Below are 23694 nucleotides of genomic sequence, written 5' to 3'. Positions count from 1 at the left end.
CTCACCAAGCTGCAACCCCTTCACCTCACAGCCAGCTGCTCCGGTCAATAATGAACCACCAACCCTCTGCTGGCCGTCCATCCTTACTTCGGCAGGGTTGCCGGCTGACCGGGTGGACATGGTCTACGGGGCGAGGAAGCTTGGCGGCGGCGGGCACAGATCCACCCTCCCGGGCGGGCGCTGGTCCCTAGACGTGCCTTGCCTGACCGCGCGAACTCACCATGATGGAGAAGACGAAGGCCACTATGTTGATGGGGTACGCGGGGCAGAAGCAGGAAAAGATGGTGAGTAACAGGTAGTTGGGGGGCATCGGGACCTCCTCCTCGGGGGCATCATCCTCGGTGTGGGTCTCGGGACTGCCGTCCAAAGCCCTCTTGGAGTCCGACGTGGGGCGGTGCTGAGACATGGGAGACGCCGAGGAGGCGGGGGCAGGACAGGAGGTGTGCAGAGGCTGCGGACTCTGGCCGGGGGCTCCAGAAGCTCTGAAAAGCCAGCTCTGGGCTCAGGGGAGACGTGACCTCACCTCTCATCCCTCCTCCGCCCGTTGCTGCTGCTGCTACTGCTGCTGCTGCTGTTCATACCTCCCTCTCTGCTGCTGCTGCGGCCGCTCCTGTTGGGGCTCCTCCTCGAGCCAGAGCCAAGGGCGCCGCCGCTGTGGGGTGGGGAGGGGGCGGGGGCGGGGGCAGGGGCAGGAGTAGGGAGAGGGGAGGGAGAAACAGACTCCTGACACTGAGATTGGAAAACAGATAACTAGGGATCCAGAGACAGGAAGAAACTCTGGGACAGAGATAGAAACAGGGAGGGAGGTCGGAGACACAGACCCAGAGAAAGAAACAGATATAGAGACAGAGGAGAGAAACTAACATTGAGACAGACACAGAGAGAGAGAATGAGAGAGACACAAAGAGAGAGACAGGGAAAGAGAGGGTAGGGGAAAGAAGAGAGATAGACAGAATCAGATATACAGAGAGGAATAGAAATTCTGGGACAGAGTTTGGGAGGGAGGGAGAGAAGAAGAGAGGGAGAAAAAGAGAGACAAATAGAGAGGAAGAGAGGAACATTAGGAAAGGGAGATGGAGGAGAGAGAGATAGAGACAGAGGAAGAGACAAAGGGCTTCAGAGACAGACTGAGGAAGAGAGACAAAGACTTACTGGGACAGGCAGAGACAGAGACGGGGAGGGAGGAGGGAGGGAGGGAGAGGAGGAGGAGGGAAAGGGAGAGAGAGGGAGAGGAAGAGAAAGAGAGAGAGGGAAAGAGAGAGAGAGAGAGAGCACATAGAGAAAGAAATAGAGAAGAGAAGAACAGATACATTGGGACAGACAGACACAGTACTGGAGTCATAGCAAGAGATAGAGACAAAGAGAAATAGATGCAGAGACTGAGAAGCATGGGGACAGTGTTCTCATTTCAGAGCTCCAGGAGGTGTTAGACGCATCTAGTCCAGCTTCCTCTGTGCAGGAGGAAACTAAGGCTGAGAATGGCTAAGTGACTTACCTGAAGTCACTGGTAGTAAGTAGTACAGAAGAAATCTGAAACCAGAAATGAGATTAATTACTGGTTCATTAAAATATTGAAGGGGTAGAGGGTTAACAGGAAGGGATAAAGTGTGGGAAATTAGAGAGCCAGGCACCTGGAAAGGACCTATATTGTTGGTTCTTGACCCTCTACATTCTCCTTCCTGTAGGTACAAGGATCCCATTATCTCAGCCAATGTAGTATCAAGACAAAGGGCTTTATACATAGTAGGTGCCTAATTAATGTTTGTTAAATTCCCCAGGTCACAGAAAGATGGTGAGAAAGACTTAGCAGGTGCTACCTGGGGTTTCTTCATGTTCAGAGGTTGATCAGCTCAGCTGACTCCATCCCTATATTCAGCTACCATATTAGGTGCTAAGCAATATGCCCTCTCCAGGACCATGGACCGAACCCCTAACTCAAACATATCTGTGACATTATCAGTCAGCACATGTTTGTTAAATGCTTACTATGTGCTAAGAATTGGGGATGCAAAGAAAGGCACAAAAATAAAAATTAAGATTAAAAAATTTAAAAAGTTCTTCCCCTCAAGGAACTAACATTTTAAATGAGGGAGATGATACACAATGAACTATATACCTACAAGATACATGCAGCTTAAATTTCAAAGGAAAGACCCTGGATCTCCCTGGGAGATGGGGGCAGAGAGAACTGGGAAAGGCTTCCTGCAGAAGGTGGGATTTGAGCTGAATTTGCATCTGGAAGGAGGCTAGGAAGCCAGGACATGAAGGTGAGGAGGGAGAGAATTCTAGGCATGGGAGATAGTACAAACTTGTAGGGTTGGGAGATGGGGTACCTCATGTGAAGAAGGCACCAGTGTCACTGGATTGTAGAGTTTGTAGAGAAGAGTGAGATATAAGAAGATTAGAAAGGCAGAAAGGAGCAATGCTATTAAAATGTCAGAGGACCTTATATTTGATTCTGGAGTCCCTGGAGTTTATTGAGTAGAGCATTTGGGATTGGGGAGGGATGACATGGTCAGATCCATGCTTTAAGAGTAGAGGATGAAGTGGAGTGGGGGGTAGCTTGAGGCCGAGAGACCAACCTGTAGGTTATTGCAATAGTTTTGGCATAAGGTGATTAGAATCTGCACTAGGTTGATGGTCAGGCGAGAGGAGAGAAGGGGCTGTATATGGGAGATACTGTGAAGGTAGAAACTAGATAATAGATTGAAGGTGATTATGAATGAGAATTTAAGGATGAAACCTTGGTTGCGAGCCTGGGTGACTTCAAAGATGGTGGTTCCCTTGACAATAACAGGAAAATTGGAAGGAGGAAGGTTTTTATGAATTCTTTTTTTTTTTTTGGACATGTTGAGTTTGAGATGCCTATGGGACATCCAGCTGGAAAGCTTAGAAGAGAAATTCAATCTGTATATAGATTTGGGGTTATCTACATAGAGCTGGTAACTGAACTCATGATTCTGATGAGATCATCAAGCTAGATAGTATTGGAGAGAAGAAAGTCCAGGACAGAGCCCTGGAGAATAACTATGGTTGATGGGTGTGACCTGTATACAGATCCAGCCAAGGAGACTGAGGAGTACAGGTAGGAGGAGTCAGACAGGTAGGAGGAGAATCTGGAGAGAGCAGGATCATGAAAGCCTACAGATAATGGAGTATCTAGATGAGGGTTATCAACAGAGTCAAAGGCAGCACAGGGATCAGAAGAATGACTGAGAAAAGATCTCTTTAGATGTGGCTATTAAGAGACCACTGGTAACTTTGGAGAGAGTAGTTTCAGTTAAATGATAAGGTCAGAAACCAGACTGCAGAGTTTAGAGGAGGGTAAATGAAGAGAACAAGTGGAGGGATTGAATGCAGATGGTTTTTTCAAGGAGTTTAACTAAAATGAGGATGAGATATATATATATATATATATATATATGATAGTTTTGGGGAATAGATGGATCAAGTGATGATTTTTTTAAAAGGATGTAGTAAAATGCATATTTTTGTAAGCAGCAAGGGTGGTCAATAGATAGGGAGAAATTAAAGATTAGTGAAAGAGTCTGGATGATAGAGGAAACAATCTGCTAGAGAAGACAAGATCAATCAATGAATAAACATTTATTAAATGCCTACTTTGTGTTAGGCCTTATGCTAAGCACCGGATGGAATGATATTACTTTTTCATGGTAGAGGTTTGTCTTGGAGAAAGGCTACCTCTTCATGTGAGACAAGGATGAAGAAGGATATAGTGGCATTGTCTGGATGATTTAAAATGAGGAAGAGATGGCAAGAGGGATTCTGAGGTGAGATTCTTGGCTGAGAGGGTGGGGAAGGAGAACCACAGAAGGTTTGAGGACATATGACAAAGTTGAGAAAAAATTCTGTGGTGAGTGGGCTATCAAATTAATTAGGGAGGTGTTAAAGGATTGCCTTATAGTTGTGAGGGCCCAGTTGAGATCATGTAACACCAATTTATAGTACACTCAGCATGGTTTCATGACTTTCTGCAGCCTTGTTCAGCAACATGTGAATAAGATCAAAGGAGGTGGATGGTGGGAGTAATACAGGTTTGACATTGTTTACAATTGGACAAAAAGGCAAGGGATCCCAGTGTAGAGTGGGAATGATTAACCAAGGGATTTAGTTAGGGAAGGGAGAAGGTACTCAGTACAAAGGTAATAGCCAGGGATAGACAGTGTAGAGGGATTGGCAGTCACAGGGAGGTAAAGGAAGAAGGTTAGGTAGTATAGGGCAAATGGAAAATGATTATGATTAGATTAAGGAAATTTCAGAGTTCATGAACATGGAAATGGAACACATGTAGGCCATGTAGTAAGGTGGATTCAAATCCTGTTTCTGATGCTAGCTATGTGACTTGGGCATGTCCCTTAATCTACCTGGGTCTCTTCATTTATAAAATGAAGGGTCTAGGATTTCTGAGGTTCAGATCAGTGTTCCCATGACCTGAGGTCTCTTCCAGCTCTACATTATAGATCTATGATCCTACAAAGTTACCTAACCCCTCTGGGCCTCAGTTTCCTTATTTGTAAAATGAGTAGATTGGACTAGAAGGCTTCTGAGGTCTCTTCCAGCTCTAAGTCTGTGCTTGTTAGCATTTAAAAGCATTAGAAAGCTAGATTGATCCTTTATCCCTTACCCCCCTAACTCTTTTGAAAGAAATCAACTTCAAAACATGCCTTCCTTACTTCTGATGTCTTAGAAGTGTCACCTTCAGACAGCCAGGATACAAACCATTCATATTTAGGCTGTTCTCAAGGATTTGGAATGCTTTCCGTGCCATGACTCCAGCACATAGGAGTACAAAGAGTCTTCTCTCCATGAAGAAACTCTGGTTTAGAGAGAGGAAGTGGCTTTTCCCTGGTCACAGTGAGTAAGTGTCAGGACCAGGATTTGAATTTAGCTCTTTCCTTATTCCAAGGCCAGAGCTCTTTCTACCATACCATTATAGCCTCAGACAGTATTATGGTATTCTGACCCATTTCTTACTAATGATAGCTAACATCGATCTTCTAGTTTGTGAATCATTTTACACACATGATCTCATTCAATCCTCAAGATGGCCCTTGAGGTGAGCACTTTGATACTCTGCTGGATTGGTGAGCTCATCAATGTGGTCAATCCCTCCAATAATCTAGATCCTAGGCCCTCTGGTTTTTGTCATTCTGGGAATCTTCCATTCTTGAATGTATCTCTCCCCTCTTCTCCTATCCAATGAGAGGCAAGACTTTTGATCAATCAATCAATCAATCAATCAATAAGTATTTACTAAGTCCAAAACCTGTGCTAGGTCCTGGATGTACAAAGAAAAAACAGTGGAACAGTCCCTGCCTTCAAAGAGCTTACATTCCATTAAGGGCAACAACACCCCCACATCTCTCTTGATTTTTTTTGATTTATTTCTCCTATGTCATGTCCCATCTTTGCCCCCATCCACATGTCCTAGGTGTTTACAACTATAAATTGAGTTCCTCTGAAGAAATCTTTGTCTGCTGAGGGATAAATAAAGCAGGGTGTCAATCAATCAATAAGTATTTATTAGGAGTCTACCAGGTACCAGGTGCTAAGCTAGGTATTGAGCAAACAAAGACAAAAAAGAAACAGTCCTATCCCCAAAGTGCTTGCATTCTAGCAGGAAAGACAACATGCAATTATATAAGTGTCTACAACTTCCTTACCTAAATCCAAGATGATTGGGGTTTGGGGAGGAGGCACTAGTGGTTGGAGTGATCAGGGAAGGCTTTCTGTAGGAGGTGGCATTTAAGCTTAGCTTTCATGCAAACAAGAGATTCTTAGAAGTTAAGAAGGGAAAGCATTCCAGGTATGGAAGGCTTGGAGATGGAGATAGAGTGGCACGTGTGAAGAACTTGCAATAAGACCACCCATAAAGCATACGTACAATAAGGCTGGAAAGGTAGGATGGAGAAGCCAGGTTGCAAAGCGCCTTCCATGCCAAACAGGAGTTTGAATGGGGATTCTCAACCTTTTATGTGTTGGGGACCCCTTTGGCAGTCTGGTGAAGCCCATAGATCCCTTCTCAGAATCATGTTTGTTGCCTACATTCATAGTCAAAGGAAATGGTAAATTTCATTTGAGATGAGTGAAAATAAAGATGTAATTTTCCCCCTACAAATTCACCTATACCCTGAAATCCATTCACTGAACTCTTGGGGATTGGGGTGAGGTCCATGGACCCCTGGCTAAAAATCTCTGCTAACCCCTTGTCAGGTATGCTCTAGTGAGGGTTCTTTTCTCATGTGGGTTGGGCTTAGATGGCCACTGAGGTCCTTTCAAATGGCGTGATTCTCTGATTCTAATTTGGTAGTAGGGAGCGACTGTAGTTCATTGAGTAGTGGAGTGACTCCATCGAGGGATTCTGACTATAAGGACCTCTCTCCCTTCTATGAGTTCTCTGTATCCCATTCCAAGCTGAATCTGCTCCAGGACCAGAGAAAGAAGAATGACACCAGTTGGGCAAAGGGATTGGGACAAGGGAGAGGGCACTCATCTCCAGAATATGCCAGACTCACATCCTGCTTCCACATTCTAATAGGGTGGGTGGATTAATAGCTTCTGGCCTGGCCTAAAAGGCTGCCGGAAAACTCCCATCACTTGAAACATTTGCAATTAAATTGAAAAGTAAATGTCCGCCACCAGAAAGCCTAATGTATATTGCCGTACTCCCAGAGGGAAGCATTAGGTTTCTCAGCTGGGCTTTTCTGATCCCATTTACAGGCCTTTGCTACTATTCTCTGGAGGGGTCATTTCATCACTCTGGGTTGAGCCGTACTGGTTGCTTGAGTTGAGCCGTACTGGTTGCTTGAGTTGAGCTTTGAAGCAAATTAGGAAAACAAGTCAAATCAACAAACATCTAAGTGCCTACTATGTGCTAGGCACTGCTAAAAGCTAGGCATGCTAAGAAAGGCAAAAAACAGTCCTAGTAAGGACTCTCAGGGACCTCACAGTTTAATGGGGAAAGGGAGACAACAGGCAAACGACTATGTGTAGACATCGGGGTATACACTAGATAATCTCTGAGGGAAGGCAATAGCATTAAGGGGGATCCAGAAAGGCTTTTTGCAGAAAGTGAGACTTTACCTGAAAGTTGAAGAAAGATGGGTAAGCCAGAAGATGGAGATGAGAAGAGACAGTTCCAGGCATGGGAGATCCCAAGTGAAATTTCACAGTATTGGGAGATGGAGTGTCTTGTCTAAGGAACAGTAAAGAGACTGTAGTTACTGGATGACAGAGAGGGGAGGGGGAGGAGAGAGAGAGTGAGAGAGAGAGAGACAGATAGACAGAGAGAGATAGAGAAACAGAGAGGAAGAGAGAAAATGAGAGAGAGAGAATGAGAGAGGAAGAGACAGAGAGACAGAGAGAGGAAGAGAGAGAGAGAATGAGAGAGAGAGAGAGGAAGAGAGAGACAGAGAGAGAGAGGAAGAGAAAGACAAACAGACAGAGAGAGAGGAAGAGGAAAAGAGAGAGGGAGGAAGGAGGGATGGAGAGAGAGGGAGAGAGAAAGACAGAGACAGACAGAGACAGAGACAGACAGAAGTTCGGTGGATAAGGTGTAAGAAGACTGGAAAGGTGGAAAGGAGCCAGGTTACAAAGCCTTTAAAACTTTAAAAGCCTTCCTTCTTCTAGACAAGGCAGGCAGGCAGTCAACAAGGGAAAAGGAAGGGGAGAGAATAAACATTTATATACTGCCTATTATGTGCTAGGCACTGTTATAAGCACTTTTGACAAATATTACCTCACAATATTTACAAATATTTGATCCTCACCACAACCCTGTGAAGTAGGTGGTATTATTATTCCCATTTTGCAGGTGAAGAAACTGAGGCAGGCAGAGATTAAGAGAGTTAACCAGGGCCACACAGTTAGTAAGTTGTTTAAGGATGGATTTAAACTCAGGTCTTCCTGACTCCAGGACTGACACTGTATCCAGTAAGCTCTGCATTTGTTAAGCAATTGCTATATATCAGGCACTATGCTAAGTGCTGGGGATACAAAGAAAGACAAAAGCACAGTTTGTGCCCTCAAGGAGCTTACATTCTAACTGGGAAGACTATGCAAACAATTATGTGCATACATGATATATGCAGCATAAATCCTAGTAGTCAGTAGACTTGGGAGAAAGTGTCTTCCCATTGTTCCAGCAGTAACAAAGAAAATGGAACCGCCCCCTATGACTTTTGTACAATATGGCTCCTAAGGTCTTTTCAGCCTAGAAGAGCTCATTATCTTGTAGGTGGCTAGGTGGTACAGTGGATAGAGTACTGGTTCTGGAGTCAGTAGGATTTGAGTTCAAATCCAGCTTTAGACACTTACTAGCTGTGTGACCCTAGGGAAGTCATTTTGAAGAGGGGGGGTTTTGGGGTGCTTTTAGTTGCACAGAGGTACCCCAAGATCGTGGGGAAAAGCCCAAATCATGGCACGGATCTGCCTGAATGAATTCGACTCAGATCTTCTTCCATCCAGAGAAAGTTTATTAAAGATAAGCATATAGGCCAGACTCCAAAAGAACCCCAAACATCAGTGATCTAAATAGGGTTCAAGGGGGTCAGGTGATGCTCACAAGAAAGAGCAGCGTGGGGCAGTCTAGAAAACTCAGAGTCTGAGTTGGGGCTGGGGCTAGGGTAGTCAGGCCAGGTGACGCCCATCAGGGTGGGCATGAGGGGTTGCAGCTTCTAAGCTTGAGGACAGCTCAACATCAGAATGGGGGAAAGGTGAGTCTTTAGTACAGACTGGGGAGGGGCCAAGCAGCTTGGAGTGATGGGAGGAGGGGTCCAAGGAGTGGCCAAGCAGTTTGGGGTGAGGGGAGGAGGGGTCTAGGGAGATCTGGATGGGGGAGGCCAGCAAGCTGGGGCGAAAGGAACACTGGCGCCTAGCTAGGATTAAGGGTGGGAATGGCCAGGAAGGCAAAACAATGGGAAAGCCAGTTGATTGGGGAGGTGGACCTTTTGGAAAAGGGTCCAGGTGAGAATTTCCATTTGGAATGTCTGAGTGATTTGAACAGACAATGAGAATAGATAATGAAGGGAGCTGGGAGGGGAAGTTTGCTTTCAAAGGGCTTTCAAAGGGAAATAAGGCAGTTTCTAAAACTTTAAGGGTTTCCTGGGACTGGTAAACAAAACTGAAGCCAGGTTCTTTTTGTTAAAGAGAGATAAGTGAGTCTACAAGGAATCTAAAAATTTTAAGGTTTTTCTGGTAATTGTAGGTAAACCTCTTCAATTTAACCCTGTTTGCCTCAGTTTCCTCATCTGTAAATTGAGTTGGAGAAGGAAATGGCAAACCATCCAGTATCTTTGCCAAGAAAACCCCAAATGGGGTCACAACTTGAATGAAATGACTAAACAATAACAGATGGTGCAATGGATAGAGTTCTGGACCCGAAGACAGCAAGACTGGAGTTCAGATTCACCCTTAGCTTTGTAACCCTGTGACTCCACTTGTCTGCCTCAGTTTCCTTATCTATACGTCATCTATATCTACATTCTTATCTATAAATGGGGCCAATATTAGCAGCTACCTCCTAAGGCTGTTGTGGGGATCAAATGAGAGAGCATTTGTAAAGTGCTTTGTAAAACTTTAACACACGATTTAAAGGTTGTGCTATGGAGTCAACTTAGCTCTCTACTCTAATAGTTGACTTCTTAGGGTTAGAGAATCAGAGCTGGAAGGGACCTTAGAGATCATCTAATTCAACCTCTCTCAATTCACAACTAAGGAAACTGAGTTCCAGAGAAATGATTTGTCCAAGGTTACAAAGGTAGCAAATAGCTAAGAAAGGATTTGAATCCAGATGCTCTTTTCACTATAACTAAGTCTCTATAACTATAGAGACTTATATATATAACTCTATAACCCACTATAACTAAGAGGATTATGGAGACTCAAATTCTTTGGTGTGAAATGTGATGTGAAATGTGTTCCAGATGAGCGGAATGTTGGTTGAAGAGCCAGTAGAAGAATGTTATGTAAGTAAGGTAGTGAGGTGGCCCAAAGTAAAATCATTTCCAAATGCAATTTCCCCTAAACTGAATAGACTCCAAAAATCTATGATCCTCCATGAGGGTAATACTGAGTCCATAAGCAAATATGCAAAGGATGCGTGTTTTCTGGAATGAGTAGGAAACTCCTAGAAATACAGAATGAAATCCTAAGTCCACTACTTAAGCGCCAGTAGATCTGTCTTTGGAAGTTGACTGAGGGTCTTAGCATTTGAATGACAAAGCTCAAGTAAAAGGCAAGATTTGACCCCGGCTCTTCCTGACTCATTATGAGTCAGAGCTATGAACTTGGAGTCAAAGGATCTGAGTTCAAATCTGAATTCTCTCTTGCCCTTATTTCCTCCTTTGTAAAAGGAGGGCTTGGGAGAACCGACTCCTGAGGCCCTTTCAAGGTCTGGAAGCACGACTCCAAGCCATTAGACCCTGCCCTGAAGGAGCTTACATTCTCCTGGAGGAGCATAAAGTATGATCACTAATAGTTTTTATTATTAATAAAAAAGACACTGGAGATTGGAGGCCAGTCAGGCCACTTGTACATGAATCTGTAGAATTCTGGGTAGAGGACCCAAAATGATACAATTTAGGTCTAAAAGTGACCTCAGAAGCAATTTAATCCAATCTCTTCATTTTACAGATAAGGAAACTGAGACCCAGGGAAACAAGTAGGCATCAAATACAGAATTTGAATCTAGGCCCTCTGACTCTTCTCCCCTTCCCATGCTTTAATGCCTCTGCTCTTCCTTCACTGCCATCTCTATGGAATCCGTAGTTGAGCAACATTTGCCTTTAATGGAAATCTGTGGTTTAAAATCTTGCCTGAGTAGTTGCGTTCTGGGATTCTGAAATATAAGTAAGAACATCTCGGTGGGGAGGGGGAAAGGAGAAGTAGGTGGGGTTTGGGAGAGATTTTGCTGATCTTGCCAAATGTTACTGAAAGGATACCAGACCTTTAGGAAATGGTAAGAAGAAGCCCAGTTCATTTGCTGCCAATTCCACCATTAGTTTCTGGCACCAGCCTTTTGCAGTCATAAAGGAACTACTGTGGTCTTAGGGGATTTCTACAGGAGAAGAGTAGCTTTTTGGCTAATATTATTAGAAACCGCTTTACCTTTCCAGTGTCCGGCTACTTTGATCTGTTCATAAGAAAAGAAGCCGGGAGTGAAGCGGGAGAGACAGAGTTGGGGCTGATGTTTCTTTAGAAATTTCTTTAAACAACTTCAGGCCATGGGGATAATAGAAAGGTACCCCTCTCTGCCTCCGATCTTCTTGATATGGAACACTATATAATGTCAGATTTTTTTGATGTGTTGTTCAATTTTAATTAACTGTCATTTCCCCCCACTTCTTTTAAATTCTTTGTCATCAGGGACAGCTCTCTGTTAGGGGGAAAGGGAGAAATTCATTAATGAAGATGATGTAAAAATGAAAGATCGTAATTAAATTTTATTTTAAAAGTTCACTCAAATGAAAAAAAAAAAGCAACCCAATGTTCTCTCTGCATTATTCTTCTCTACTCTTTCCCACTCTGCTTCCTCCCTCAGCCGGACGCCCGAAAGAAGAAATAATTGCAGTAGAGGGGGTGGAATTGCAGGTTTGGGATTTGGAAGGGACCCTAGAGACCACCTAGTTCAACCCTCAAATGAAATAGAGATGAAGTGAATAATCCAGTTTCACACAGAGAATAAGTAGATGAGATAGGATTTTCTACCTCTAAATCCGTCATTTTCTCTGTAGCATCATGACTGGGTCCCCGCCCCCCCCATCACAGGTGGGATACTCAAAAAGCTACTCTGTGATCAAGGGACTGCGCGGGTAAGGTCCCGTTCAAAAATCGGAGCTCACAAGTCTCCACTGATGTGTTTAGTTTTTTCAGGTGCCTAAAAGATATATTAAACAAAAGATATTTAATGTTAATCAACCAATAAACAATTTCTTTCTTTTCTTTTCTTTTTTTGAAGGCAATTGGGGTTCAGTCCATAAACATTTTCTAAGCAACTTCTATATACCAGGAATCCAGGAGCCTAAAGCTAAGATGACTAGAGGTTGGGATAGGGCCAATGGAATGCCGTTACATGAATGCCATTACTCTTGTCCAATTTTCTCATTTTTACAAAGAAGGAAATCAGAGCCGCAACTAGGGTTTTTTTCAGTTGGGACAAAAATGGTTGTAAGGGGCAGTGACTAGAGAAACCTCTTACCCCCGATGGACAGATTACCTTAAGTCCTGATTCGTTGACCTCACTGACTTTTCCTAATTATTTTCACTTTATCTAAGCAACAATCATGTCCTTTCCCTGAGCCTCAGTTTCCTATTCCATAAAACGGGGCTTATAATATTTGTGTTATATACCTTACAAGACTGTTTGGAAGGCATTTTCTAAACCTGAAAGTGCTAGGCACATGTGATTTGTTTTTATTTTTATTATTAATACCTCCATTAATGTTCTTTCCTCACTGTGGTGAAATCACGTGATCATAGATTCAGTCAGTCAGTTAATCACTAAGTATTTATTAAGTACTTTCCATGATCCAGGCACTGTGCTAAGTGCTAGAGATATAAAGAAAAGCCAAACCAACCTCTGTCCTCAAGGAGTGTCCACTCTAAAGAGAGGGGGAAGTATGATATTCAACCCCCTGTACATTATATATATATATATATATATATATATATATATACGCATACATATATATGTACAGAGACACACAGACACACACATAAACACACACAAAGTAAGATTAAAGGAAATCTCAGAGGGGAAGGCATTAACAGCTAGGGAGACCCACAGAAGACTCCTGTAGAAGAGTCTGAAGGAAGTTAGGGAAGCTAGGAGGCAGAGAAGAGAGATTTAGAGCCGGAAGGGATCTCAGGTGCCAAATTGTCTGATACCTTCATTATGCAGATGGAGAAACTGAGGTCTGGAGAATTAAAGGATTATAGGATATCAGGTGAAAGCATTTTTGTGCAAATCTGAAAAACTACCTACTGAATTGCAGCGGGTCCACTACATTGCTCACCTTGGTCAAGTCATACATCCTTGAAGTATAGAAGCATTAATAGTAATTAATTCTATTCTATGGAAACACTAATAATAACTATAGGGATCGGAATAGGGATTTGTTGAGTTGTTTTAGTCATGTGGCCCCATTTTGGGGGATTTCTTGACAAAGATACTAGAGTGGTTTGACATCTCCTTCTCCAGCTCATTTTACAGATGAAGAAACTGAGGCAAACAGGGTTAAATGACTTATCCAGGGTCACGAAGTTAGTGCTTGAGGCTGAATTTGAGTTTATGAAGATGAGTCTTCCAGATTCCCAGCTTGGTGCTCTATCCGTCGTGCCATCTAGCTGCAGGAATAGGCATAGCATCATAATAACTAAAACTGCTTTTACCTCTTACCTAAAACATTTCTTGATTCCCCAGCTGCTAGTAGTCTTCCTACCAAATATCCTGTATAAACTTATGAGTCTATGTTTTCTCCCCTAATGAGTTGTATGTAATGAATTGTAAGGTCCTTTGAGGAAAGGATTGTTTGATTTTTGTCTGTATCTCCAGTGCTTAGCACAGTGTGATAAACAGTGGGCACTCAATAAATGCTGGAATGATTGATGCATGATAGGATCTTATACTTAGAGCTGGAAAGAACCTTGGAGGACACTGAGTCCAATCCCTTTATTTATAGACAAGGGAGCTGAGGCACGGAGAGATTAGCCGATTTGCTCAGAATCCAGGTTCAAACCCCAGTTCTGTTACTTACTAGCTATGCCACCTTTGGCAAGTTAGTTAATCTCTCTGGGCATCAGTTTTCTCATCTGGAAAGAGGGAAGGTGTGCAATGGATGGCCCTTAAAACTCTTTTTAGTTCTAGATCTATTGTGTTGGAGCATGAAAGAAACATCTCTCCAGTTCAATTCAGCGTGCATTTATTTATTTTTTGGCTAGGCAATGGGGTTAAGTGACTTGCCCAAGGTCACATAGCTAAGTAAGTGTCAAGTATCTGAGGCTGGATTTGAACTCAGGTCCTCCTAACTCTAGGGCTGATGCTCTATCGACTGTGCCACCTAGCTTCCCCCCCTTTTTTGTGAGGCAATTGGGGTTAAGTGACTTGTCCAGGATCACACAGCTAGTAAGTGTCAAGTGTCTGGCGTGTGACCAGATTTGAACTCAGGTCCTCCTAACTCCAGGGCTGGTGCTCTATCCACTGCGCCACTTAGCTATTCCCTCATCTTGCATTTATTAAGCACCTATTGTGCGTTAGGCACTCAGTGCCATACACTAGGAGTGCAAAGACAAACATGGAAATTGTTGCTGCCCTCAAGGAAATTACATTCTACTTGGGAGCAAGTGAACAGAGGTAAGTAAATTGAAAATGTATACAAAGTAAAGACAAAGTAATTTGGGTGGGGGAGGTAAGTATTAACAACTGGGGTGGGGGTGGGGAGGAGCAAGAAAGAGTACAAATTCGAATGCCAAGAAAAGAAGAGACCAGACCATAATAGAATGTTAGAACCGGAAGGCTCACGCTCAGAAATATGATCCAAGAATCCCGGTCTACCCAGGCAGATAAGGATACGACCACAGTCGTTCAACTAGCCGATCTAAAGGCAGATCCTGTCTCCTAGATGAGTGTTCTAACTTAATTGCCTTAAAAATAATGGTTCTTTTGTCCAGGAAGAGCTTGCTGCATTCCCAGTTGAGGGGCAGGTGAAACTTCATTTAGAGCAGAATCAGCCAAGTGTTTGTGGAGTGTGGTGTGGGGAACTGAACAAGAGAGATTTGGAATTCCTCCCCCCCTCCTTCTCCTCTGCTCCCTTCCTCCTCCCTCTCTCCTCCCCACCCCCGACCATTTGATCAAATTATCCTAGCTGGGCAGGCTCAGCCTGTAACGCAGTATTCCTTACTGCATTTAGTAAATTAGAAACCCCACTGCACGGAAATGACAACCAACTCTTGAAAAATCACAAACTATGTCATTTAGCACTTTGTGGTTATGTCTCTGATACACTTACCATATTCTAATATCTAGTATAGATTGGGAGTGTTTGTAACATTTAATCCCTCCTACCAGACTGTATGCTTCCTGAGCTCAAGGATCCTGTCTTGAATCTCTTTGCATCTCTGATAGCTAAGTGGAGCCATAGTGCACAAAACTTTCGGCTAGGAGTCAGGAAGACCTGAGTTCAAATCCAGCTTCGAATACTTGCTAGCAAGTCATTTAAGTTTTCTTTTCTCAACTGTAAGATGGGGATAACAGCACCTACTTTGTAAGGTTGTTGTGAGGGTCAAATGAAATAATATTTGTAAAGCACTCAGTATAGTGCCTGGCACATAGTAAGTGCTATGTAAAGGCTCATTTCTTTCCCAAACATCCCAGGCCCCATCAGCCCAAGGCCACTGTCTTATGAACAGCAAGAATTTAAAAAATAAAAGTCAGCCCATGTCGTTCTGTTCATGACTCATTGGTCATGTACAGTCATGTACTGGTCATTCACAGTCATATACTTACATATACAGAGACATGTAAATCCTATACACACACATACACACACATATGGAGCTTTGGGGCATAATCCTTTTCAGATTTTGTTGTTTTCAAATTTTGAATGACTTTTTCCTAATTTGTAAGGATGTCAGATTTAGAGTGGACCCTTTGTAGTTTGTAAGGGAGTTGGGCTGTGACAGACTAAATTTGCATATGCTCAGGAAAAGAGTCTAGGTAGTTCATTGCCAGAGACAATGGACTTGCCCCTTGAGTGTGTACTGGTGACTTTTCTCAGCCCACTCTTTGCGGTGGGTAAACTGAAGAATTTAAAAATGAGGGAACCAGCTGATGTCAAAATCTTGGATCAGTCTTTACTTTTCCTCTTAGGTCTCTAATAGAGGGTGGCAGATGATAGGAGTAGGATTTCTTCTCCCCCTACTATCAGCCATAGCATCTTGTAGTACCCACTCTTCCAGGAGAAGACCCCACACCCAGCAAGAAGCAGAAAAACTCAGTAGAGGTGGCTCTTAGAAATGTGACAGAGGAGTCAGCTACGCAAAAAGAGAGTTAGTTCTGGAAAATATGGAGAGAAGACTCAGGGAGCCCAACAGAATGATCTGCCATGAGTCTCTGTGCCTGGATGATGGGATAATAAAATTTGAGGTCATTGAGTCCAGCCTCCTCAATTTACAGACTAGGAAACTGAAGACCAAGTAAACTGATAATCGGTATGTATATGCACATTTTTTATTATATGAAGTGTACATCTATGTATAATGGGTATAGATTACATATAATTAACATGTATTCAGTTCTGAGCATCTCAGGAGAGATATAAAATTTGTGTGTATAATGGATAGAGAAGCTGGGAGTCCCTGGGTTTAAGTCCTGTCTCTGACACCTACTGGCTTTGTGACCCTGAGCACTTAACCTTTCACTGCTCTATGTAACTCTCTAAGACTATAAGTTGCAAAGAAAATGCCAACTTGAACTGGAAGAGGGAGTTTTTTCACCTGGGAGTTCCCTACACCACTGACATCCTCTTCCTAGCCCTATCTGGGCACTACATAAAGATGTCGATAGTCTGGAAGGTCTTGAGGAGGGCAATGATGGAGAGCCTTGAATTCCTGTGATATGAAGAGGAGACACTGGGGGAGAGATGTTGGGGGAAAAGAGTTAGGGGTATATGATAGCTATCTTTAAGTATCTGAAGAATTGCTTTGTAAAAGAAGAACTATACTTACTTATCCCTTCTATATCCCAATGTTCTCCATAGTGGCTTTGATGTATCTCAAGTCAGCATAAGAAATTAAATGGGAATTTTTTTGGGAGTTTTGCCAAAGCCACAGATACCATTTAAAAGCCAACAGACAACACAAAGTCTATGACCAAATACTTAACCCAAATTTTACAATAAGGTACTGTAAACACCCCATAAAAGAAAAAGAAAAAAAATTTAGACTTCTTCTCTGGTACAAAGTAAAGGCCAAAAAGTTTTATGTGAATTTTCCAGATCGTGGGGATGGGATGGGGGGGTACTGAGCCCCTAATCCCTGTGATGTGGAAAGGATAATTTTATGTGGTTTGGCCTCAGAGACACATCTAGGAACAACGAATGATAGTTGTAGAGGGTCAGAGTTAGGCTAGTTATAATGACTTCCAGCTGGAGTTATCCAATAATGGGATGGGCTACCTTGAAGGTATTGAGTGACTTCCCCCTTGTTAGGATCGTTTTAAGCAGAGGCTTAAATATTCTTTGTTGGGGATGTCATAGAGAATACTCTTGACCAAGTCTAGGTTGTGCTGCCCAGCCTCTGAGTGCCCTTCCAGCTCTGAGATACTCTGGATACTCACGGTTACTAGAATGATCTCAGAATCTTAGATCAGCAGAAGTAACCACTTCTAATAAATAGTTCGTGAAAGCTTCCTGGGAGAGTGATGGTCTGGGTTGCTAATGTGCTGGCTAGGAGTCAGTTCCCAGTTCAAGCAAGAAGGCTCTAATGCTCCCTTCTCTGCCTTTAATTATACATGAAAAAGTTGGCTGTCTGCCAGAAAAGAGGTATTTTCTTATGTCAGGGATAAGGCAGTGTGGCATAGTAGATAGAAAACTGGCCTCAGAGTCAGGAAGACCTGACTGGGCTCAAGACCCATCTGTGTCACATATTGGCTGGGTGACCCTGGACAAGTCCCTTAACCTCTAGGTGCTTCAGATACCTCTAAATCTGTAAGTTTGGGGGGGGATGTGCTGATCTGATTTGGTAGAGGGAGGAGGTCCTCACTGGGAAATCCCTACACCAGTGAGACCCAGGTTCAATCCAAAAAAAAAAAATAAAAGGGTGGGGCTAGGTGGAAATATTCCTAGGTCTTTTCGGTGGTGCAAACACTACATCTAAGTCCCTTTGTTATGTTAACGCTATTTTTTCTTTATAAATTAAAAAGTTTTTCTGAACTTGCCAAACACCAGCAAACATGAGCAGTTCCATATACAAATAACACTAAAGATGTCTGTAAATGAGTAGCTGTGCTTTTCAAAATAGGCACCTCAGTAAGGAGCCCCTAAACGAGTCACCCCTTCTCTCCTTTTTTTCTTACCTTCTTTCCTCTTCCTACCTTCTTCTTCACCACTTGTCCTTTCTCTCCTCCATCCTTTCCCTTCTCTCTACTTCTCTTCCACCATTCTTTCCCTTTCTCTCTCTTCCTCCTACAATCACCAATTAATCACCTGCTGCATTTAAAGCACTTTGACAGTCACTGGGGATGCAACAACAAAAATTAAACCACGCCTGCTCTCAAAGAACTTACATCCTACTGGGAGTGATGAAAATAACACCCCACAGGATTCAGTTTGGGGTTCCTTCGGCTAGTTGTGTTTAGTTGGAGTTTTTCATTTGGTGCCTTTTAAGTGGTGCCTCTATCTTGAAGTGTAGAGTAGTGTCCTCTGAATTTGGCCTTCCATCCCCCCCCCCCCATGCTTTTGTTCAGGCTATCCCCATAGCTCAGTTCCACCTCAAAGAATCCTTAGTTTCATTTAAGGGTCAGTTTATGGTGATCTCCAATGGGAAGACTTTTCTGACCTTCTTACTTTTTAATGTTCTCTCCTTCCTCCTTAAATTGTCATGTATGTATTTACTTATCTGTTTAACCTGTTGTGTCCCTTCCCTCCCCCCCTCCCAGTAGAATGTAAGCTACTTGTGGGCAGGAACTATTTCCTTTTTGTCTTTGTATCTCCAGTGCCTGGAATGATGCCCTGCATAGGGTTGGTGCTTAATATATGCTTGTGGGATTGGTTCCTTTTCCAAAGTTGATAGAATGAAGTGTGACTATTTATTTAACCTTTCTCTACTCTTCAGTCTATGCTTTGGAAGTCTTTGTCAAATCTTTCTCCAAAGAGAGAAAAGCTATCTCAGCTCCAGGGAGCAGACACGTTGCTGCAGCTGTTTATCGGACACAAGGGTTTTTAAGCTCCTGGTATTACTTGGCCCCAAAAGATCTTCCTTCCCTCTTTGTTAGGCAACCAAAGGCCAGGAGGGATAGATTTTGGCTCATCTTAAGAAAGAGCTTTCTAACAATTGGAGCTGTCCAATAACGAAATGTCTACCCTGGAAGGCAATGAGCTCCCTGTTGCTGGAGGTGGTTCAGGCAGAGTCTGGGTGATTTTTGACCAATCTGTCAGGGATGTTGCAATGAGGGTACCTGAATGGGATAGGAGATTAGACTAAATGCTCCCCTTTAAGGTTCCTTTCAGCCCTGAGATCGTGTGTTTCTTTGAAAGGTTTAGATTGCAATAGTAGCAAGCTTTCTGGGTACACAGGCTGGAGGGAAGTTCTCTCACTCACCATTCTTATCCTGGCAGCTGGTTGGGTTGGATTTCAAGAGAGACTTGATGGAACCAGATGCTCTCTGTACCACAGTTATACTCAAGGAGTAAGCTTAGTAGTATGTTCAGTCCTATGATAAAATAAAAACCCCTATGAATTGCTAAAATGGAAGAAACCCCAGGTCCAAAAGGGAACCTGGAATGAGCCAGAGTAGGATCACAGTTTACAAGATTATAACTGCATTTATTGCCTAAGAAGAAAATCTTGCAAGCTGGAACAGTGAGACAATGTTCTCATCTGCTCAAAGGGGAATGGGAAAAGGGTGAGGTATTTATACATACTAAGTGGAGGTTAATCTAGAAACAATAAATTGGGAAGTCAGGTGGGAAGTGGGGATCTAGGGAGAAGACAGCTGTAAACAATAAATCAGAAAGCAGTAGGATTGTTGCTCTTTAGATAAGTCAGAAAGCAAGATGTTTGCTTTTCTGTCTGAGCTGGTTAAGACTGGTTTCGGTAGTTGGGGACATCTCTGAGTTCAGCTAAAGTTTACTTTGCAAAGGATCACTGGTATGTCAAGCAGCCTTGGTCATCAGAAGTCCTTCTGATTGGTTAGGTGTTGTGCTACTCCATTGTCTGATTCCCCTTTGACAAAGGGAAGCTCTAGAGTATTTAATCAGTAAGTACAAGCATTACAGAGCTCATGTCCACACCTGTTATCCCTGTTTGGTGGGTAGAACAGAGAGCAAGAGATCATCTTGCCAGAGTATGACAACCACTCTTTTGCATCCTGACATGGAAGTAAGGGAGCAGTCTTCTAATATCACATCTGTCCAGCTCTGGCTGCCAAACTTTAGGAAGGACATTGATAAAGCGGAGAGTGGCTAGAGGAGAAGAGCCAAGTTATGGAAGAGCCTGATGATCATGCCCTAAGGGGACAGCCCAAAGGATCTAGGGATATTTAACCTGGAGAAAAGAGGACTGTGAGTAGGTCTTAAGAACTGTCTTCATGTACTTAAAGTGCTATTAAGGAATTAGGTTCATTCTGCTTGACAGGGCAGAACAAGAAATATCAAAAGTTCAAATTTAGGCTTCATATCAGGAAAATTTGTTTAGATAAAAGATACATAAGTGTCCTGGATTGCTTCAAATGATTCCAAGGGATTTTCTTCTCCTGGAATGATGCCCTGCATAGGGTTGGTGCTTAATATATGCTTGTGGGATTGGTTCCTTTTCCAAAGTTGATAGAATGAAGTGTGACTATTTATTTAACCTTTCTCTACTCTTCAGTCTACGCTTTGGAAGTCTTTGTCAAATCTTTCTCCAAAGAGAGAAAAGCTATCTCAGCTCCAGGGAGCAGACACGTTGCTGCAGCTGTTTATCGGACACAAGGGTTCCAATGACCAATTCTGAACTCTCTTTCTCTGGAGATTGTTCCAAGTTGATGAAGATGTAAGTGTGTTCTAAGCTTAGCTCGCTAAAGGGGCTATTCGCAAAGCATCTTAACAACACAAACATCTCCATCTTCCCTTGGAACTTCCTGGACAAGGGCATGGTCTTAATGTTGCATCCCACATAGGTGATTAGAATTTATGACTGACAATAGTGACTCATTTGGGCCACAATGTGCTTTGCAATATCAATAAAATTCCCCTAGGAATGAGCCTTCAGCTTCATGCCGACTGACCCTTGTCACCTTTTCTTCTGGGCTCTGTGGTCCCCATATACTGACTCATCCTCCATTAGCATCTATGACCTTAGGACAGACAATCATCTCCTACACTGGTGATGCTATTGAGAATCAGATCACATAGTGACGACAGCAGAAAGCTGGAGATCAAAGAAACAGGGAGAGATTTCACATGGACAAAAATGTTTATAGTAGCTGTTTTTGTAGTGGCAAAGAACTGGAAATTAAGGGGCTCCCTTTCAGGTGAGGAATAGCTGAACATTCTCCAACTATGAGTAGAAGTGTAAATGTAATGGAATTCTATTTTGCTGTAAGAAATGATTAAGGGGATGGTTTCAGAGAAACCTGGGAAGATTTGTGTGAACTGATGTAGAGTGAATTGAGCAGACCTTGAAGGACAATGCCTATGACAAAAAAAGTGAAAAGACAAATAGCTTTAAAAGACTTAAGAGTTCTGATCAAGCAATTGTGATGCCAGAACACTGATAATGAAGGGATAACCCAGCACTGCTCACTTCCTGGCAGAGAGGTGGCCTCAGGGTGCAGGTTGAGATGTGTGTTTTTGGAGAATATGGGAATTTGTTTTACCTGACCATGCATATCTGTCATAGGGGTTTTGCTTTTATTTTTCCAAGGTAGGGGGAGGAAGTGAGAGGGAGAGAAAATAGATTTTTTTAATGAAAAAATATCTTAGAGCAAAAGCTCAGAAACTGTTTTTAATTCACCATCCAAATTTGAATGAGAATATAACTTGTGATTCCCATAAAAAAGAGAAACCTAGCCAAGTGCTGGTGTTTGTTATTTACAAGTATGAAAAGCAGACTGTCAGGAACCTCTGGCGGATTCTCTGGCTCCGGCGCTGTGAACCTGGCCCCAGTGACCATCTCCTGGGTGATTCAGCCCAAGGATGAGGCTAATTATTGGTGTCAGCAACATTGCTCTCAGTGACAGAGACTATGCTTGATTTGGAGTCAGGAAGATAGGAGTTCAAATTCCATCTCTGATACTTAACTAGCTGGGTGACCTTGGGCAAGTCACAACCTCCCTTGGCCTTGTTTTCATCGGGAAAATGACTTGTGGATTCCATTTTACTGGAGATCCCTTTAAAGAAATTCAGGAAAAAAACTTTACTTTCAAATAAGTGAGCTTCTGTTTAGCTCATAATGTCCTCTCAGCATGATTCTCTTGAGGGTCCCTTTCCCCTATCATCTTTCACCCCCTGTTTCTTACATCACTAGAGTTATACTTGTACTTCCTCCCTTTCTACAAGAGCCATCCCTTACCACAATTTTTTTCAAAAGAAAAAACAAAGTCAGTAAAATCAATCAACACACACACACTCACACACACACACACACACACACACACACACACACACAAACACACACAAACACACACACTGATTTGAAGAGTCCCCAAACCATGGACCTCATGCTCTGAAAAGAATTGGGAGACTTATTTTCTCCATGTCTTCTTGTGGCCAAATTTGAATGTTATAATTTCACAACATTCAGTTTTGGATGTTTCATTTTGTCATTTCTGCTTCTAGTTGGGTAATTGTTTTCTTGGCTCTGTTTACTTCATTTCACATCAGTTCATACAAGTCTTTTCACCCTTCTCTATATTATGAAAGACTTTGGATGCCAGACTGTGTAGTTTGCATTTTAGACCAGAGGCAAAAGGGAGCCATTGAGTGTTTTGGAGTAAGAATTTGTCGTGGTAACATCTGTGCTTTAAGACTATTGATGTGAATGCTATGTGGTGCATACTTTAGCTGGGGAAAGATTGGAGGAGGGGAGACTAGCTGGGAGGGTATTGGAATATTCCAGGTGGCAGTAGATGAGAAGTTGAACCAAGGTGATGGCAGTGGAGAGAAAGTACATCTTAGTTCTGTCACCCTTGGTCAGTCACATAACCTTTAGTCATTTAACCTCTCTGAGTTTCACTTTCCTCATCTGAAAAATGGACTTCATGGTCTTTGAGGTCACTTTAGTGCTAAAGTTATGATTATCCAGTCTCTGTCCCAATTCAGGTCAATGATTCAGGCTCAGAATGCATTGACATACTTGTCAACTGAGGAATACAATACAATGACTTTACTAATAAAAGAATTCCTAAGGTTAAAAAATGAAATGATTAGTTATTATAGGGATAAGGATAAACAATTAAAGGATACACTGTCTAAGGTTAAAAAGTACAATGATTAAAACCAAAACTGACTTTCCTCTGTTTTTGCATTCCCTAAAGCCATCAGCAACACAGTCCGGAAGGCATCCCTTGGGGGTAGTATGAGTTCTGCCAAAACCTCCCTGGCACCAACTCCCACCAGATTCCTGGGGCTGGCCTTTGTATGACTCAGTGGGCAAGGAAGGCAAGCCAAGAATTCGAGTTCTAATTGCCAGCCTGGCCAAATCCTCAGAATGTCCTTCCTGACACACCCAAGGGAAAACCAGCCCACCCTACAGAAGACAGGTGGCACTCCTACCATCTCCCAACACTTGATGGCAAGATCCCCAGAATTTTCCAGGGGACCTTCTACTACTAAAATAGTCTTTAAACAATCCTGACCCTATAAACAGTGCCAGAAGAGGCACTTAGTGCAAATAATAAAATATAAAATAATACAAGTAGTCTTTCTTTCTTTTCCTTCCTTCCTTCCTTCCTTCCTTCCTTCCTTCCTTCCTTCCTTC

The 23694-nt window shown here is 42.8% G+C and overlaps 1 pseudogene; it reads right to left on the bottom strand.

Moving 5' to 3' along the window:
- Positions 1–519: 519 nt before the first annotated feature.
- LOC114043219 overlaps positions 520–23694 on the bottom strand; it is a 37672-nt pseudogene continuing 14497 nt past the window's right edge.

This window comes from Vombatus ursinus, unplaced genomic scaffold (genome assembly GCF_900497805.2).
Source record: "Vombatus ursinus unplaced genomic scaffold, bare-nosed wombat genome assembly UNPS02001287.1, whole genome shotgun sequence".
NCBI classification, from domain to species: domain Eukaryota; kingdom Metazoa; phylum Chordata; class Mammalia; order Diprotodontia; family Vombatidae; genus Vombatus; species Vombatus ursinus.
This window is presented reverse-complemented; position numbering and strand designations above follow the sequence as displayed.